General features: G+C 45.9%; 1 long non-coding RNA gene across 16 annotated transcripts; it reads right to left on the reverse strand.

Annotated features, from left to right (window-relative positions):
• Nucleotides 1-249: 249 nt before the first annotated feature.
• On the reverse strand, nt 250-15,645 carry LOC130707605 (uncharacterized). Of its 16 annotated transcripts, none has more exons than XR_009007512.1 (6): nt 14,891-15,632; nt 11,959-13,702; nt 11,476-11,601; nt 10,932-11,081; nt 1,215-7,818; nt 250-1,112 (listed from the first exon to the last, which is right to left on the reverse strand). It is a non-coding gene; the product is annotated as an uncharacterized LOC130707605 (long non-coding RNA). The 16 variants fall into 16 exon arrangements; XR_009007521.1 differs by lacking the exon at nt 250-1,112 and having other exon boundaries at nt 1,164-7,818; nt 11,476-11,597; nt 11,959-11,981; nt 12,062-13,702; nt 14,891-15,644; XR_009007516.1 differs by lacking the exon at nt 250-1,112 and having other exon boundaries at nt 1,164-7,818; nt 11,959-11,981; nt 12,062-13,702; nt 14,891-15,644.
• Between the last annotated feature and the right edge of the window lie 1,380 nt (nt 15,646-17,025).

The raw sequence follows: 17,025 nt of genomic DNA on the forward strand, positions 1-17,025 counted from the left end.
GCGTACCGTTGCTTCCTAACCGGTGTCATTTGGGAGATCTACCTCTGTACGTTCAAATGATTAATTTTGAGACTTTGCTCATGTGTGCAGTAAACCCTTGAATTCCCTACGACCTTCCTTTCCTCCATCTCATACCCCATTAAGCCCGCTTCAGTTTATCTCCTGCATTTCTTTGGAATCTGTCAGCTCTTCCTCAACATCCTAATACTGAACTTGCCTGTCTGTTGCGACTAGGTCCTAACTAGTGTCCATATATCTTGTTTCCTTCCAATCCATTCTTCACACAAGAAAGCTTCAAAGCAAGTTGGAACATTGCTCATAAACATCGCTCACAAACATTGTTTGGAGAATAGAAAACACAGTGTTGGCCTTGAAGACTCTGCGTGGTCTAGAATCCTCTCTGCTCCTCTAGCCCCATCTTGTGCCACTTTTGCCCTCACTTTCTATGCTTCAGATACACTGAATTAACCTTAGTTCTCACTCATCTGACAGAAGTCAGTTCAGATATTATTTTTCACTGTGATTCCTCGCATTAAGGAATTTGATTATCAGGTTTTGTATGAGGACTAAAACTAAACTGGGAAGTGGAAGAATTGAGTTTCAACTGTTTCAGTCAACACGCATGTATTAATGATACCTACGTATTGAACACCGGGCTAGGTTTCATGAGGGATACAGAAGTTCTGGCCATCTCTGGTTTTGGATATCCCTTATTTGTTGAGACCTTTGCGTTGTTTGGTTGCCTTTTGTCTGTTTTCCAGATGGGAAAACAGGAACAAGGGAAGTATAGGTTATTACTAGGTGGGGTTGAACAAGTGGAGCAGCAAACTGCCAAGCAGAAAGAAGAGGGACGTACTCTAGAGGGATATGATTTCCATTTTCAAGGCGCCTGCATCCTGTGCAGGGAGACAGCCTAACATAAAATGTGCCTAACAACAAATATATTGACTTCTTACTAAAAATCTCCAGTTCATGTAACCAAGGGGTTTATAACTTCTCCTTTAAAAGTGATATTCCTGGGACTTCCCTGGTGGTCCAGTGGTGAAGACTCTGCGCTTCCAATGCAGCAGGCGTGGCTTCAATCCCTGGCTGGGGAGCGAAGATCCCACATGCTGCGCAGCCAAAGAAATGTTTTTCGAAAGTTATATTCCTGTATTATTGAATTTAGTGGTTTAGATTTTGTTTTAATGTTAAGAAGATTACAGTTTATTTACCAGGAACAAACAAAACATAATGTAAAAATAGTTTCCCAGAAACGATTTCCATCATTCTCTTCTTCCCTTTCTCCCGCAGACTGGTGTTTCATCTTGACAAGTTCTCTGTCAGTCCATAGGAAAGCTGTCTGGCTTGGAGGTTGCAATCCCAGGGAATTTTTCATCAGCGGGGAAGTCTCCATCACTACAGAGGAATCAAGGGAGAAGTCAGTCCCTGGTAAGTGAGATGCTCCCCCTAAACACCAACACAGCAGTCGTGTACCTTTCAAGGGGTTCAGGGGCAAGATGGGCAAGGCATTTCTGCTAACTCTTCTTAAGGATCATGGACAGTGCCCTATGCTACGAGGTAAGCGGTGACTGTTGTAATTCTTACTGGTGATCGTTTCATGTCACTGATTCTTGGCTTTCTTTGTATTTCATAGGACTGTTGTAAGTCCAATACAAAATGAGTCTTATTTTTAAAAAACTGAAATGTTTTACAAAGCCTAGCATTCTCATATAGAGTCCTTTCAATTCTCCCCACTTTCCTGAGAGGCTAAGAACACTTCACACCATGAACTAGGAGAGGGGGTAGAGCCCTTTCTGATGAAATATATCAACAAAGACAGAGTCTTAGCCTGCTTGCTCTCTGGACAGGATCTCAGACCACAAGGTCTTAAATCCTGGTATAAATTAAGGAAGTGAGGACAGTTCAACTGGCACTCTCATAACAAGAGTTCTGAAACACCTTCCAAAGAGACTATAGCAGTAGATGAGGGAAGGGAGTGCTACAGTGTGGTATAGTACAGGGGGAATGATCGGCTACAGCAGTGAAAAATGTGGTACCTATTGGTGTGCTCTCGGGGTTCTTGTACATGTAGCATAGATGACCTTTACAGTGGCCCTCCCACCTTCCCTCCTGCATTAGATGTTCTTTTTTTTTTAAATTTAGGTTTATTTATTTATTTATTGTTTGAACTTATTTATTCTACGTATTTATTCTTTTGGCTGCACTGGGTCTTCATTGCTGTGCACGGGCTTTCTCTAGTTACGGCTAGCGGGGGCTACTCTTGGTTGCGGTGTGCGGGCTTCTCATCGCGGTGGCTTCTCTTGTAGCGGAGCATGGGCTGTAGGCACGTGGGCTTCGGTAGTTGAGGCTCACGGGCTCTAGAATGCAGGCTCAGTCGTTGTGGCACATGCGCTTAGTTGCTGCACAGCATGTGGGATCTTCCCAGACCAGGGCTCGAACCCGTGTCCCCTGCATTGGCAGGCGCCACCAGGGAAGCCCTAGGTGTTCTTATATAGAGTCTAAAAACAGAGAGCACTGAGAGAAGGTAGTGGTTATTAAAGGCTCAGGATCTAAATTCTACCTGTCTCTACACCACTTCCCAGCTGTCGATTTGACCCCATTTTTGAACGCTGACCTCATTCTTCAATTTTCTCTGCTGTTTGTATACTCACCTTGAAAACTTGTTTCTGTGATGCGTTGAGCAGACACAGGGTGGCTGATTGCAGAGGTGGAAGCTGGTGGTCGGATATTTGTGGGCTGAATCTCCTTCAGTCCCATTCCCATTTCTGGTTGCACAGAGGCCCTACTTCCTGTGTATGACGCAGAGCCATAGGATTGCGGGCAGGAGCCAAGTTCTCCATACAGTAAAGACCCCAGTGTGCCTTGGTTATAGTAATATACCTGGCTTCCTTCCTGGTAGGGAAGTGACAGGCGGCTATGCCCCTGATTTGTTCGTGGGCCTCCTGATCCAGCAGTTCCCTTGGCTCTGCCCCTGTCGTCAGCTGCCCCTAGGATAACTGTGAGCCCTAGCCACTTCTCTGGTAGATTTCCTTATTCCCCCACTATAATCATACCTGAATAAGGCAACTCAAACCTTTCAGAGATGTGTCCTGAACCTCTTGTTTTCTGAAATACCTATCTGGTGGTTGTGAGACTTAAGGCCAACGTCCCCAAGAGACTTTTTCTATTTCTCCTAGTAAACCTAGACTCATCTTCTGTCACCTTCAACTCTACTCAAATTGTGTTCTTTCAACCCAGACCTCTGACCCTGCTTTTTACTTCTGCCATTTCATCCTCACTCCTGCTTCCTTTCCTAAATCCATACCTCTCTGTTGGCCTTCCTAGCCCTGGGCCAAGTTCCTTCCTCTTTCCTCAGTTTTTAGAAAGACAGAGAAGATGAAAAGGCAGAGGGCTATGTACCAGATGAAGGAACAAGAAAAAACCCCAGAAAAACAACTAAATGAAGTGGAGATAGGCAACCTTCCAGAAAAAGAATTCAGAATAATGATAGTGAAGATGATCCAGGACCTCGGAATAAGAATGGAGGCAAAGATTGAGAAGATGCAAGAAATGATTAACAAAGACCTAGAAGAATTAAAGAACAAACAAACAGAGATGACCAATACAATAACTGAAATGAAAACTACACTAGAAGGAATCAATAGCAGAAATAACTGAGGCAGAAGAACGGATAAGTGACCTGGAAGACAGAATGGTGGAATTCACTGCTGTGGAACAGACTAAAGAAAAAAGAATGAAAAGAAGTGAAGACAGCCTAAGAGACCTCTGGGACAACATTAAACGCAACAACATTCACATTATAGGGGTCCCAGAAGGAGAAGAGAGAGAGAGAAAGGACCAGAGAAAATATTTGAAGAGATTATAGTCGAAAACTTCCCTAACATGGGAAAGGAAATAGCCACCCAAGTCCAGGAAGCGCAGAGAGTCCCATACAGGATAAACCCAAGGAGAAACACGCTGAGACACATAGTAATCAAAGTGGCAAAAATTAAAGACAAAGAAAAATTATTGAAAGCAGCATGGGAAAAACGACAAATAACATACAAGGGAACTCCCATAAGGTTAACAGCTGATTTCTCAGCAGAAACTCTGCAAGCCAGAAGGGAGTGGCATGATATACTTCAAGTGATGAAAGGGAAGAACCTACAACCAAGATTACTCTACCCGGCAAGGATCTCATTTAGATTTGATGGGGAAATCAAAAGCTTTAGAGACAAGCAAAAGCTAAGAGAATTCAGCACCACCAAACCAGCTCTACAACAAATGCTAAAGGAACTTCTCTAAGTGGGAAACACAAGAGAAGAAACGGACCTACAAAAACAAACCCAAAACAATTAAGAAAATGGTCATAGGAACATACATATCGATAATTACCTTAAACGTGAATGGATTAAATGCCCCAACCAAAAGACATAGACTGGCTGAATGGATACAAAAACAAGACCCATATATATGCTGTCTACAAGAGACCCACTTTAGACCTAGGGACACATACAGACTGAAAGTGAGGGGATGGAAAAAGATATTCCATGCAAATGGAAATCAAAAGAAAGCTGGAGTAGCTATACTCATATCAGATAAAATAGACTTTAAAATAAAGAATGTTACAAGAGACAAGGAAGGACACTACATAATGATCAAGGGATCAATCCAAGAAAAAGATCTAACAATTATAAATATACGTGCACCCAACATACAAGCACCTCAATACATAAGGCAACTGCTAATAGCTATAAAAGAGGAAATCGACAGTGACACAATAATAGTGGGAGACTTTAACACCTCACTTACACCCATGGACAGATCATCCAGACAGAAAATTAATAAGGAAATACAAGCTTTAAATGACAAAATAGACCAGAGAGATTTAATTGATATCTATAGGACATTCCATCCAAAAACAGCAGATTCCACTTTCTTCTCAAGTGCACATGGAACATTCTCCAGGATAGATCCCATCTTGGGTCACAAATCAAGCCTTGGTAAATTTAAGAAAACTGAAATCATATCAAGCATCTTTTCCAACCACAGCGCTGTAAGATTAGAAATCAATTACAGGGAAAGAAAACGTAAAAAACACAAACACATGGAGGCTAAACAATACGTTACTAAATCTCTTCACCAAGAGATCAGTGAAGAAATCAAAGAGGAAATTAAAAAATACCTAGAGACAAATGACAATGAAAACACGATGATCCAAAACCTATGGGATGCAGCAAAAGCAGTTCTAAGGGGGAAATTAATAGCAATACAAGCCTACCTCAAGAAACAAGAAAAATCTCAAATAACCAAGCTAACCTTACACCTAAAGGAACTAGAGAAAGAAGAACAAACAAACCCAAAGTTAGTAGAAGGAAAGAAATCATAAAGATCAGAGCAGAAAGAAATGAAATAGACACAAAGAAAATAATAGCAAAGATCAATAAAACTAAAAGCTGGTTCTTTGAGAAGATAAACAAAATTGATCAACCTTTAGCCAGACTCATCAAGAAAAAGAGGGAGAGGACTCAAATCAATGAAATTAGAGATGTAAAGGAGAAGTTACAACGGACACCGCAGAATTACAAAGTATCATGAGAGACTACTACAAGCAACTCTATGCCAATAAAACGGACAACCTGGAGGAAATGGACAAATTCTTAGGTATAACCTTCCAAGAGTGAACCAGGAAGAAATAGAGAATATGAACAGACCAATCACAAGTAATGAAATGGAAATGGTGATTAAAAATCTTCCAACAAACAAAAGTCCAGGACCAGATGGCTTCACAGGTGAATTCTATCAAACATTTAGAGAAGAGCTAATACCCATCCTTCTCAAACTCTTCCAAAAAACTGCAGAGGAAGGAACACTCCCAAACTCATTCTATGAGGCCACCATCACCCTGATACCAAAACCAGACAGAGATACCTCAAAAAAAGAAAACTACAGACCAATATCACTGATGAATATAGATGCAAAAATCCTCAACAAAATACTAGCAAACAGAATCCAACAACACATGAAAACGATCATACACCATGATCAAGTGGGATCTATCCCAGGGATGCAAGGATTCTTCAATATACGCAAATCAATCAATGTGATACACCATATTAAGAAACTGAAGAAGAAAAACCATATAATCATCTCAATAGATGCAGAAAAAGCTTTTGACAAAATTCAACACCCATTTCTGATAAAAACTCTCCAGAAAGTGGGCATAGAGGGAACCTACCTCAACATAATAAAGGCCATATACGACAAACCCAAAGCAAAACATCATTCTCAATGGTGAAAAACTGAAAGCATTTCCTCTAAGACCAGGAACAAGAAAAGGATGTCCACTCTCACCACTATTATTCAACACAGTTTTGGAAGTCCTAGCCACAGCAGTCAGAGAAGAAAAATAAAAGGAATCCAAATTGGAAAAGAAGAAATAAAACTTATTGTTTTTAGATGACATGACACTATACATAGAGAATCCTAATGATGCCACCAGAAAACTACTAGAGCTAATCAATGAATTTGGTAAAGTTGCAGGATACAAAATTAATGCACAGAAATCTCTTGCATTCCTATACACTAACAATGAAAGATCAGAAAGAGAAATTAAGGAAACAATCCCATTCACCATTGCAACAAAAAGAGTAAAATACCTAGGAATAAACCTACCTAGGGAGACAAAAGACCTGTACTCACAAAACTATAAGACACTGATGAAAGAAATCAAAGATGACACAAACAGATGGAGAGATATACCATGTTCTTGGATTGGAAGAATCAATATGGTGAAAATGACTATACTACCCAAAGCAATCTACAGATTCAATGCAATCCCTATCAAAATACCAGTGGCATTATTTACAGAACTAGAACAAAAAACCTGAAAACTTGTAGGAGACACAAAAGACCCCAAATAGCCAAAGCAGTCTTGAGGGAAAAAAACAGAGCTGGAGGAATCAGACTCCCTTACTTCAGACTATACTACAAAGCTACAGTAATCAAGACAATATGGTACTGGCACAAAACCAGAAATATAGATCAATGGAACAGGATAGAAAGCCCAGAGATAAACCCACACACCTATGGTCAACTAATCTATGACAAAGGAGGCAAGGATATAAAATGGAGAAAAGACAGTCTCTTCAATAAGTGGTGCTGGGAAAACTGGACAGCTACTTGTAAAAGAATGAAATTAGAACACTCCCTAACACCATACACAAAAATAAACTCAAAATGGATTAGAGACCTAAATGTAAGACCGCCGGACACTATAAAACTCTTCGAGGAGACATAGGAAGAACACTCTTTGACATAAATCACAGCAAGATCTTTTTTGGTCCACCTCCTAGAGTAATGGAAATAAAAACAAAAATAAACAAATAGGACCTAATGAAACTTCAAAGTTTTGCACAGCAAAGGAAACTACAAACAAGATGAAAAGACAACCCTCAGAATGGGAGAAAATATTTGCAAATGAATCAACGGACAAATGATTAATCCCCAAAATATATAAACAGCTCATGCAGCTCAATATTAACAAAAAACAAACAACCCAATCAAAAAATGGGCAGAAGACCTAAATAGACATTTCTCCAAAGAAGACATACAGATGGCCAAGAAGCACATGAAAAGCTGCTCAACATCACTAATTATTAGAGACATGCAATCAAAACTACATTGAGGTATCACCTTACGCCGGTCAGAATGGGCATCCTCAGAAAATCTACAAACAACAAATGCTGGAGAGGGTGTGGAGGAGAGAGAACTCTCTTGCACTGTTGGTGGGAATGTAAATTGATACAGCCGCTATGGAGAACAGTATGGAGGTTCCTAAAAAAACGAAAAATAGAATTACCACATGACCCAGCAGTCCCACTACTGGGCATATACCCACAGAAAACCATAATTCAAAAAGACACATGCACCCCAATGTTCACTGCAGCACTATTTACAATAGGCAAGATATGGAAGCAACCTAAATACCCATCAGCAGACAAATGGATAAAGAAGATGTGGTACATATATACAATAGAATATTACTCAACCATAAACAGGAACGAAATTGGGTCATTTGTAGTGACGTGGATGGATCTACGTCATACAGAGTCTGTCATACAGAGTGACATTAAGTCAGAAAGAGAAAAACAAATATATATTAACGCATATATGTGGAACCTCGATAAACCAGTCTGCAGGGCAGAAATAGAGATACAAGTGTAGAGAACAAGGGGGGGAGAGTGGTGGGGGGGTGTTCTGGTGGGATGAATTGGGAGACTGGGAGTGACATGTATACACTAATATGTATAAAATGGATAACTACGAAGAACCTGCTGTATAAAAAAAATAAATAAAATAAAATACAAAAATTAAAAAAAAAAAATAGAGAAGTCACCCTGCTCCTTGTGTGTATCCTGCCTTGTGGCTGAAGCCCCTGGCACCACGGGGCAGAGCATGCCTGGACCATGTTGAATTGCTGAGAGCTCTTGGGGCTGGCAGGGACATATGACAGGGGCAGGGACTGGGGTGCTGGGGCAGCTGGGACCAGGAGTTCCGGAGATTTCAGGAGTTGCAGGAGTGAGCTCAGCCAGCTCCCCACAAAGAGGAGCCTTGGTCCCAGGCAAGGGAGAGAAGGTACGAAATCAGGCTCAGACCTGCAGTCATTTCTTGAAGTTTGCAGCTCATGGCTCACCATCACCTCTCTCTCCATCAGTACCCCTGACCTGTCTTGAGGGTTTCCGTTTCTGCACAGATGATATTTCCAACAAACTGGCCTTGAAGTTCTCATGCCTCACTTCCAAAGATCTTGAACTCTCTGCCACACACACCCAAGGTCATATACTAGGCCCATGCTGGCCACTATAGGAACCACTAGCCATGTGTGCTATTTAAATCTTAGTTAATTAAAATGAAATAAAATTTAAAACTCAGTTCCTCAGTCCCACGGCCCACATTTCAGGGACTCGATAGTCACATGTGGCTAGTGGCTACCATACTGGATCACGCAGAGAGCATGCTTACCACTGCAGAAAGGTGTATTGGACGGTGCTGCCCTAGACCCTGTCACTAACAGAAACTGCCCCCTTTCTATTACCAATGTCCAGCACCCCCCTAGAGACTCCCACCTCCTCCTTGTATAGACTCTGACTCTAATGCAGCCTTCAACCACAATGGGATTTTCAAGCTCTGTCCAGGGACACCTCAGAGATACTGAGGGGTCGGTTCCAGACCACCGCAAGAAAGCGAATATCACGTGAAGTTTTTGGTTTCCACTGCATATAAAAGTTATGTTTATACTATACTCTAGTCTACTAAATGTGCAATAGCCTTTTGTTTAAAAAGACAAGGAGTATACCTTAATTTTAAAATACTTTATTGCTAAAAATGTGAACCAATATCTGCCAAGGCTAGGTTGCTACAAACCTTCAACTTGTAAAAAACGCAGTATCTGCAAAGTACGATAAAATGAGGTCTGCCCATATTAGTTTCCTGAGGCTGCTGTAATTAACTACCACAAACTGTGTTGATTCTCTCATGGTCCCTCACAGTTCTGGAGGTCAGAAATCTAAAATCAAGGTGTAGGCAGGGCCAGGCTCTCTCTGAAAGCTCTAGGGGAGGATCCTTCCATGCCTCTTTCTAGCATCATTGTCTAGGGGTTGCCAACAATCCTTGGCTTGTGGCTGCATGACTCCAATCTGTCTCTGGCTCCACCACTGCCACCCTAGTCACCATCACCTCTATGGAAAATGTACGGCAGTTCCTGAGAAAATTAAAAGTAGAAAACCATATGATCCAGCAATCCCATTTCTGGATATATATCCAAAGAAATGGAAAGCGGGGTCTTGAAGAGATATTTGCACCCCCGTGTTCACAGCAGCATTGATCACAATTGCCAAGAGGCGGAAGCAACCCAAGTGTCCATCAACGGATGAACGGATGATCACCATGTGGTATATACACACAATAGAATATCATTCAGCCTTACACAGCAAGTTCTGACAGACAGGTGAACCTTGGGAACCTTATGCTAAGTACAATAAACTAGTCACAAAAAGACAAACACGGTATGATACCACCTCCGTGGAATTTAGATTAGATTAGTCAAATTTTTAGAGCCAGAAGGAACTGTGGTTGCCAGGAGCTGGGGGCAGGAGGATATGGGTAGTTAATGTTTAATGTGTACAGAGTTTCACTTTGGGCAGATGAAGAGAGTTCTGGAGGTTGGCTGCATGGTAATGCGAATATAGTCAACAGTACTGAACTGCACGCTGACAAATGGTTACCTTGGTAAATTTAATGCTGTGTGTATTCTATGGGGCCCCCCCCAAAATAAAACAAAAAGCCTGTGTCTTTTGCTGCCCTGGCCCCAGGCTAGCCCCACCCTTACACGTGACACTGCTCTGCGAGGGTGTGTCCTGGGTGGACTTTAACAACCAGGCCCTGGGGCATCACGGGAGGAGGGAAAATGGAGAAATGGTACTCACCCGCCTTGGGTGCTATGGGGCCAAAAGGTCGGGCACGGCCAGTGGACTTAACCGGCAAGGAGCCGTGCCTGAGCCTGAGCCTGCGCCTGCCGGCTGCCCTGGAGCCTGAGCAGCACCTCTGTCCCTCCTAACAGAATATGACCTGGCTCTGGGAAAGCCCTAAGAGGGACCTCATCCTACACTGTGCTTAAAAGGAAACCATTCAAGGCCCAGAGAGGGCAAGTGACTGGTTCTGGGTCACTCAGCAAGTCAGAGGCAGAGCCAAGTCCTGAAGTGTGGCTCCTCTGATTCTAGAGCGTCATTTCTTTCATCTCTCATGTATACTGTGCCCTTTTTCTGACAATGTGAGTGTCAGAGCGATTCTATCAGGAACGTGGGCCTGACACTGACAACTCAGAAGGCTGAATTAAGCAGTGGGGAGTTGGGTGAGGGCCCGTGGATTGATGGTCAGGGATCAGTTACCTGCTTTACGGGAGAAATTGCTGCCTCCATCCTTGGGTGGGTCTCTGGGGTCAGAGCCAGATCCATCTGGCCCCTGCGGTGGCCCCTGTGGTGGCTTGCCAGGAGAACCATCAGAGGCCTGGTTGGATGACTGGGAAGGTTCATCCTCCTCTGGAAAAACAAAAAAAAGAGGTGGGGGAGCTCCCAGCAGGGTGGGCAGCTGAGGGACCAGAGGCCCCACACAGCGCCCTCCACCATCTCCCGAAACTCCCAAGAACTCTGATGTTGGGAGGGGACCTCAATGGCAGCTGTGCTAAGAGGTGACAAAGATGCTTGGAGGTGAACCCAAGGAGAAGACAGAGAGAGGGAGACCCAGCACCAACGCGGAGCTGGCAGGTTCCAGACTTCACAGAGCAGGAGTGTGAGGCCCAGGAGGTTAGAGACCTGATGGGGCACAGTGCACCTGGTGGCAGCTCCAGGCCAGAACCCAGACCCCCTCCGCCCTCGTTCAGGCACCCCAAGCCCTGGGCCACCCCGCCCTCTGGAGCTTCCCTAGGGCACTCACCATCAGAGGGGGATTCCGGCCGGAAGGGGTCAGTGGCATCTCCTCCCCCGCTCTCTATGGCTTTAGCTGACATCTTGGAGGCAGTGTGGGAACACTAGGTGCAGAGCCAAGGACACCACTATCTTTCTGAGAAACAGAGTGTGAAAATCAGAAGTGCTCTGCCTGATTTATGATGGACTGGCGGGGGGAGGGCAGGGGCACCTCTCTGTTGCCCCAGACTTGTCCTCTGTCCTATAGGAGCCTGCGGGCACTTCCAGCCTGCCCCCCAAATCTGCACAGACCACAGCTTTTAAAGTTAATAATGACTTTACTTGGCTCCCTGATCTCCAGAATCCTGTTCACCTCTAATAATCCATCTTTCCCCGCCCACTGCCCACCCAGCCTAAGTCTTAGGGCTTCAGAGTGACCTGGGTTGATACAAGACTGGAGGTTCCCAAAGTCTCCTGGTAAAGGTGGGCTCAAGCCCCTTCCCAGCACACTCACCTCTGGTCACAGTGACAGCAGCCCTGGATGGAAGCAGAGAGGGATACAGTGAGTGGAGTCCTGTTGCTCTCTCCCCTCCCCCACCTCCTACGGCCCTGCCTACCCTGCGAGGTCACTATCTGGGAAAGAAGAGCAGTGTCAGAAGTTCTGCAGGTAGTGAGGCTGCCGAGGACGCCAGCTGGGTGTTAACGTCCCCTACTGTGACTGTGTTACTGTCAGCTTCCCCTTTCATGGCCCTTAGCATTTGCCTTATGTATTGAGTTGCCCCTATGTTGGGGGCATAAATATTTACAATTGTTATATCTTCATCTAGGACTGATCCCTCAGTCATTATGCAGTGTTCTTCTTTGTCTCTTGGAAGAGTCTTTATTTTAAAGTCTATTTTGTCTGATATGAGAATTGCTACTCCAGCTTTCTTCTGATTTCCATTTGCATGGCATCTCTTTTTCCATCCCCTCCATGCTGGATGACGTCTAAGCCCAAAAGTCCAAGGAGGAAGTGAATCTATCTCTTCCCAGGCTTGGTGCCAGGTAGAACTCACCTTTGCACGCTAATGCAAGGGTGAGGCCTGCGTGGGTGAGTCTTCCGCGGGAGCATTATTTTCCCTTTCAAAATCCCTTCTTGGATATGTGAGAAATCCATAGTCCTCCTTTTCATAAAACTCGACTGCAATTCTTGTGAACTTTATTTTATATGAGATCGTCCTTCCCCTGCCTGCCATGATTTACAAATTTATAGCACAAAACATTTTACCTTGGCTGACAAATGGCACAGAGCCCTAATCTCATATCTGTAATAACCAAGGAGGCAGTATGGGTTGCTGGTTAACAGCATGATCTCTGACCAGTGCCTGGGTTGGAATCCTTAGTTGTGACCTTTGGCAAGTGAATTACCCTTGATGTGCCTTAGTTTGGACGCACATAGGCACTCACAAAATAGGTGCTATTATTACACTTACTTCTTTCTGTTCCTTACCCCTAGTGGAATAAGTCTCATGAAAAGTGTAGATTTGTCTGTCGTCTTCCCCTGGGTCAGGAGCTCAGTAAATATTTTTTTTTAAGATTTTTTTTGATGTGGACCATTTTTAAAGTCTTTAATGAATTTATTACACTATTTCTTCTGTTTTGTGTTTTGGTTTTCTGACCGTGAGGCATGTGGGATCTTATCTCCCCGACCAGGGATCGAACCTGCACTCCCTGCATTGGAAGGCGAAGTCCTATCCACTGGACCGCCAGGGAAGTCCCAGTAAATGTGTTTTGAATGAAAGAATGAATAAGGAGAAAAAAGGGGAAAGTGAGAATCTCAGTGTGAAGCTGGGGGGAAAAGGAGGGGCAGGAAATGAAAGAAGGGGCAGAATCAGGGGTGGAAGAGGCCTCTGCTTGGAATATGCTTGAATGTCCTGGGAAATGAGGCTTTGTCCCTTGTGCAATACAAGGACATGAGGGACCAGACCTAGGACCTGTCTGTCCCCCACCCCCACCCCTGCTTAGCTTTAGGACAACAGCCCCAAACAGCTCAGCAAAAACTGCTCCAGTTTCCCCTGGGATACTGGGTGACACGTCCATGGGACACAGAGGGGAGAGGTTTTCACAGCAAGGTTGCAGGAGCCCCTCCTCCACGTCACTTGGTATCCAGTCTACTTTCCTGGCAGAATTCAGGGCATGAGGGACATCCCCCTCCTGGAGAAACAGGCCTATTGGTTTCTCTGAATTTCCTGTCACTAGAAGACAGCTAGAAAGACAACCTATGGAACAGTAGAGATTGGTACCATCAGACCACATGTGACATTAAAAACACCACAAACAAGGGTAAGAGACATGGAATCTACTGAGGGGGAAAAAAAAACAAACGCAATACTCTTTGCATCATTAGAATCCCCAATGTAAAGAGAGTTCTTATGAAACAGTTTTTCAAAAGAACTGTCTTTAAACAGGAACTCAGATTATAAGACGTGGTTCCTAAAAAGAGAATTATACATGGCCGATAAATATTTGAAAACGTGTTCAATCTTGCTAGTACTAAAAATCATTTTTAAGAGATAACTTTGTGCGTGTGTGTGTGTGTGTGTGTGTCTGTGTCTGTGTCTGTGTTCAATGCATCTATTAGTCAGGGTTTGGCTGCAGATAACAGAAGTCACTCTAGGTAACTTAAGCAGAACAGGTTTTTTGGGTTGTTTTGGTCGTGCAGCGGTCTCCATGGGTCACCGACCATGGGACTGGCCTCTGTCTCGGCGGCCTGAGGAGTCTGAGGGCCCTTGGGGTTCTGGGAGCCTGGGTCCCTCAGTGATGACAGCTGGGCAGCGTTTGGGGACCTGGCCCTGCGGGCGCCACCAGCTGAGATCTGCCTCCTTAGCGGGGCCTGGGCACTGGCGGGAGGACCCAGACCGGCTGCTGGACTAAGGCTCCCGGGCAGGGTAACCTGTCTGCACAGGGAACCCCTCCTCTTAGGCAGTGCCTGGACCTCGAAGGGTGAAAGCTGTGCCCTGGGACCTTGCCCTTCCTTGTCAGAACAGAGAATAACATTTGTTTGGTGGAGGCTAACAGGAACATGGTGACCCGACCGTGACCTGACCTCAAGAACAAGGGATGTGACACCAGGAAGTCTGCAGCCACTCACCACGCCCCTCCCTCACCTTTCCTATAAAAGGGCTTTGCTGAAAGCTTGGGGAGTTCTGGGTTTTTAAGGCATGAGCCACCCGTCTCCTTGAAGGGCCCTGCAACATACCTTTCTCTGCTCCGAACTGACGTTTTGGTATTGTTTGGCCTCACTGTTTGTCAGGCACACAGACTTGCCTTCCGTAACATGACCTCTTCCTTGGGTTTGATAATTTGCCAAAAGGCTCACAGATCTCACGAAAGCACTTTACTCACCATTACTGATTTATTACAAAGGATATTAAAGGATACAGATGAACAGCCAGATGGAAAAGTACCTATGAGGAAGTCCGGAGCACAGGAAGTGCAGTCCCCGTAGGCTTCAGGCACCAGTTGGGCACAGACTATGCCACCCAGGCTCTTGGGGACACACTGGCAAGTTCCTCCAAGAAATGAGTTCAGCTGTGTCCCATGCTGGCTCCGGGGTGGTGGGGAGGCTCACTCGACCTAAGCTTGGTGAATTCCCCCGTTGTCCTTTAGGACTTCCCAAAGTCACCGGACATAGAGACAGTGCGTGGGAAAGGTTTCCCAGATGGTCTGGTGGTCCCCACATCGAAAAAAAGATTAACTACCGTGAAGCTGATTTCTCTGCATATAACAAAGGACCCAGTTTAGCTTGATTATTGCAGGCAGCCAGACCTTCCCCAACCATCAGTGAGCAACAGGCGAGGCATGAAAACCTGCGGAAAACAACACCTCCAATACAGGCTGGTTGAGTTGTAAATTAAATGCTAAAACGTTTGCGAGGCTTCAGGCACACAGCTAGTACGTAAACAGCCCCTACGCTAAAACCAAAGCAAGAATACAAGAACTTACGTTCCCATACATGAGGTAGAACAGAGCCCCTTCAGAGGAGGTACGGCGGGCTCCACCTGTTGCTCCCGCTCCCTAAGCCCGAGAGGAGGACCTACCCGCGCAACCCATTGCACCCACCGTCCGCGCTCTCGGTACCCGGACTGCGAAAGCCCGCCCCGCGCAGCGAATTAAGGGCGGGGTCTAGAATGGGGGCGGGACTTCCTTCCCAACGCAAAGGCGTGCGTAAGCGCAAGCCCCTCCCCGGAACTGCGGTGGACGCGGCCGAGGAGGGCTGGTGCAGCAGTGTGTGAGGTGGTTGGTCGGCGTCCCTCTACGGTGAGTACCGAGGCCGGAGCCGTAGCGGGGCCGGGGCCGGAGCCGGCACCCGAGAGGAGCTGGAGGCGGCCTCCCAGCGCGGGGCTCTCCAGGCCGTTGTGTTCTCGGGACCAGAGAGGGCGGCCGCCGGCCTCGTCAAGCGGCCTGGTCGACCCTGCGCCGGGGGCCCCTCGGTTTCTCTGCTTCGTGAGCCGGTTCGTGCCTGACGCGAGGCGCCAGCGCCGGGCTCCTGGCCGGGCGCCAGGAGGAGGGACCCCACCCCCACCCCCACCCCGCTTGCTCTCTCGGTCGCAGTCCGCGTCCTCGCCCCCATGTGCCTCCTCCCTTCGCCCCATCGTTGATCCGGGTTGCTTGTGATCGCGGCGTAGCCCATGATGGGGGTGAACCTTCGTTGCGCTCTGGGTTGCTTTGCCGGCGGGGCGCCATGCTGAGCGGTTCTGGGCGTGCGTCACCTTTTTGTCTTCGCGTGACGATCCAAGGAGACACACACCCTCATCATCCCCATTTTCCAGACGAGGAACGAGGCTCACAGTGATTAATACGTGCACCCCAGACCCAGAGCTGGCCAGTGACGGGTCCAGATTTGAACCAAGGTTTCCCTTTGTCTTTCCACAGGATCTATTTTTCTCGGCCTTTCTGAAAAGGGAGAACGTGGCTCGAGTTCCAGTCTGACGACTTGTGCATAGATCACTTGTTTTTAAATCACTTAAAAGGTAATGAAAAAGCTGGTTGGGTTTTAAGCCATCTGGCAAAGGTCAGAGTGGTGGCAAAGGCATCTGCCCTCTTGGGGCAAGGCTTGAGAAGGAAGAAGGCTCTGTGCACTCTTAATAAAGCTGTCCCCCTCACCCACCCTCCAGCGACCCCCTCAGATTCTTATTCAACCTTCAGAGTGGCTTGGGAGTGGCAGGCTTCACCCACCATGCTTTAGAGAATGTTATTTATTGCAGAGAACATTTTGTGACCTAGCTAGTAAACCCCTCCCCCCTTTTAAAAATATGAGAACGCTGAGGTTCAGAGAGGATTAAGCAGGAGCTGCCAAGGGCACACAAGCGGTCGTCATTGCATCTGGAATGCACACCAGATCTCGCTCATGTGTCTTTGCCACACCTCCTGTGTCCCCTCTGTTGCAGGCCAAGCTGCCCGCTCTGCGGGTACATTTCTTTCCTTCTTTGATCTTCTCTAGCTGGCAGCATCAGCGTTAGAGCCATCTTTGTGTCTTCACTTCTTTGCAGGGCGTGATACTCTGTAGGCTGCTTAGAAACTATCTGTTGCCTCAGAACCC

This window comes from Balaenoptera acutorostrata, chromosome 3 (assembly GCF_949987535.1).
Source record: "Balaenoptera acutorostrata chromosome 3, mBalAcu1.1, whole genome shotgun sequence".
Lineage (NCBI taxonomy): Eukaryota > Metazoa > Chordata > Mammalia > Artiodactyla > Balaenopteridae > Balaenoptera > Balaenoptera acutorostrata.